Consider the following 3,525-nt stretch of genomic DNA (forward strand, 5'->3'; position numbering starts at 1 on the left):
ATTTTTAAAGTTTATTTGATGAAAAATACTTTAACTTAAAACAATTTTTAAAATGAGTAAAATATGATTTAGCAAAAAGCATTAAAGAACATCTCTTTTAAGTACAAAAAGTTTAACTTAATTGAAGATATAAAATTTTGACCAATACTTAATCACTAAAATAAATGAACATAAAACATGAAATATATTAAAAATTAAACCAACACAAAGAAAATAACTCCTCTTTTGGGGAATTTAATTAAGCTAATTAACAACTCTAAAGTTAGAGTTAATGATAAAAAAATAAAATAAAAAAATAAAGACAATTGAATAAATTAAAGGTAAAGGAGAAATGAATCTGGGCCCCCTTTTGGGCCAATTTTGCCGAAAATTTTTGGGGTTAATACTAAACCCGTTTTTTGTATACACCTGATGTATATCAGTGTATATCGGCGTGTGTATAGGCTCTTTTCATGTATCTCTTGCTTCCGAACACCTGTATTTCGCCTCAGCCCTGTATTCCCACATTTCCAACCTGTATATTGATGTATACTGAATGTATACTGCTGTATATAAAAATCATACAGCCTGTTTTGAACTTTTCGGGCACTTAAGTTTCGATTTCCTGCCCTATTTGTTGTCTACAACCTGTTCACCGCTTTGAATTTTGGCTGACTCGATAAGGGATAAAATTGGGCCTTCGACCCAATGAAGAGATGCAAGGATAGGAGATGAGAGTCCAAAATAGACTCGGACTCGAAGCGGGTTTCTCATGCAAAGAAAGAGTGATAAGATTAGCATTCACACTTAACTTATTCTCAAGAATAACTATCTTTAGTAAAAAAAATAAAACATGATAAGGCATGACTTTAATTTACAACAAGGCAAACTACACATTTCACAATAAGTAAGAGAAGAGAGGAGAGGTACTGGAGTTAACAATCATTGATGTTCAACTCATCCTACAAGCTACTCATATTAAGACTAAAATGAGACCAACACTTTTCTTTCTCTTTTTAACATAAAGCTAACACAAACCAATGACAATAATGTAAAAAAAAAAACCAACAGTAGACACTAAAGAGCAAGTATTCTACCCACTATGACTAACATGTAGCAAATAGATCAGAACATGCCTGCCAATGAGAGAATCGATATCACTAAATACGAATCAGAACATATATGATAAGGGAAGGCTGAAACTTAAGAAATTAGGCCAAAATGAACAAGCGCTAATTCGACATAACACAAAATAATCAAAATAAGAATCTTTTTCTTCCTAACCAACAGTGAACTCCGAATAAGATAGAAAAGATATTATTTATGCTCTCATACGGTTAAGCAAAAAATGGCAAACAACCTACGGGCATCTTGAAGATAGTTGGTCCTTAGTCGAAAGGCAATTAAGAGCAAAACAGAACAACAATAATAAACAAATCTCCATCTTATCATACGACAAAGCTGCAAACTTGCACATAAGAAGACGTAACACAACACTAGCAATTCGGAAGGAAAACAACAAACTACCAGTGGGTATTTTATAAATTCAAACTACAAGAGGTAAGTGATTTCTGACTAAAAGAGGACCCAAATGAAGACGTAAACTTAATGACAACAAGTCATTCTAGGCAACAATGTGAAAAAAGGAAGGAAGAGACATTCAAACCAACTTGTGTACGGGTAACAAGATCCAATTTTTTGTATAATTTATGAGTGAAGATGTTGTATATACAAACTGAACCTTATGGGAACAGAAGGGGCATTAATAAGAAACAAACGACACAAATGAAATCAAGCTCCAGTAGCTTGAACTAAACAACTATTCGGCATATTTCTTTTCTTTTTTTCACTTTAACTTGACGAACCTATCACAAGCTAACTCGGCATGACCGAAAACAAAGAATATACAAGCTGACATTATCATAAGCAAGATTTTAGAGATGCAAATGACTAACAAATGGACTAAAATATTCTATTTTGAACGTGGAATGTACAGACGCTATAAGAAGGGAGATAAAACAGTACACTAATCTACTCACACGGTTTGTGCTAACTGAAATAATCAAAGACCTCCTCACGTATCAGGTTGAGAAAACAAGCAAACTATATTAACAACTTCAAAACTAAAACAATACTCTCAGATTGAGAAAAAAAGCAAACCATATTTAACAACTTCAAAACTAAATCAATACTCGTAAGCAACATTTTGAGACTAACAATAAAATGAGGAAACCTCAACAGGAACAAACCAAAACTAAATCATCAAGAAACCTAACAACAACATTCGAGTAACAGGAAGGTTACACTACCGATTTGCGGTCAAAAGTAAGCATTAATATTCTGTAAATATCAATAATTGAACACCTCGAATAGTCAAAAGCAAATAATCGATACACTAAAAATAAGAGAGACACTGGACTGAGGTGAATATTACCTTTTGAGGGGAAGCGAACCGAGGAAAACGAACTTAACCACGAAGAACTTCCACCATGAACTTCGAATATGAACAAACAAGCTCAGAACAAAAACTCAAAACTTTATAAGTTATTTTCGTATATAACCTCAAAATCCAATCCCTTTTTTTTCCTCTATTCAACACCGATGGGTAGGGGTGGTTATATAGAGGAATTAGGGGGGTCGATTTAGGAAGGAAAACGGGTGAGAACTTGAATTTGAAATCCGAATTCCCTTTTTCCAAGGCCATCAGTGAAGAGATTTGGAAATCCCTGAAAAGGGGACGTGAGGATTTGACATTGAGGCTGCTAGGGTATGGGTTCTGCAGGTAGTTGGATCAGGGCCCTGGATGTCGATTGTCACGTGAAGAAGAAGAAGAAGAGTATGGGGTTGTTTGGGTCGGGTCGCGTACTGCTGATGGAGTTGTTATACGTATTGTTGTTGAAAATGGGATGTATGTATTGTAATTGGTTTTCTTTTGGTGGGCTGGACTGCTTTGTAATGTCATTTGGGTATTTTTGTTATTGTGTTAGTGGGCTGGGATTATTGAAGAATTGGAGAATGTATGGGCTGCTGGAAAATAGGCCCAAAACTTGGTCTCTTAAATGGAGTTAAGGATTTTAGCTAATAAGTTGCAATTTTAATCGATCAATTGCATTACAAAATTAACCAATGGATTAAGAATGTAGCCATATTGAAATCATTGTTAGTAAATTCGGCTAGTAAAATAAGATGAATTAATGTAATTAACTAACGAGCTCCTTAATCTTATCAAGATAAAATAATCAATTTTAAAATATTAACTATTAATTAATTAAACTAGTTGATAAAATTTAAAGCAAAACTAAAACCTTTTGAGACGACTTCAAATAAAAATATACTAATTATATACATAACTATAAAAACATATTTATTATTTTTTAAAAATTATACATAAAAATAACTCAAAAAATATTTCAAATTTCATAAAAGCTAATTAATTCAAAATTATAGACACCACTTTAAAATATACTAAATATACATTCGAGATGATTTTCGAATATTTAGGATATACTTATTTCATACATAATTATATAAAACATATATATTATT

Source organism: Solanum tuberosum, unplaced genomic scaffold (genome assembly GCF_000226075.1).
Source record: "Solanum tuberosum cultivar DM 1-3 516 R44 unplaced genomic scaffold, SolTub_3.0 scf00205, whole genome shotgun sequence".
Lineage (NCBI taxonomy): Eukaryota > Viridiplantae > Streptophyta > Magnoliopsida > Solanales > Solanaceae > Solanum > Solanum tuberosum.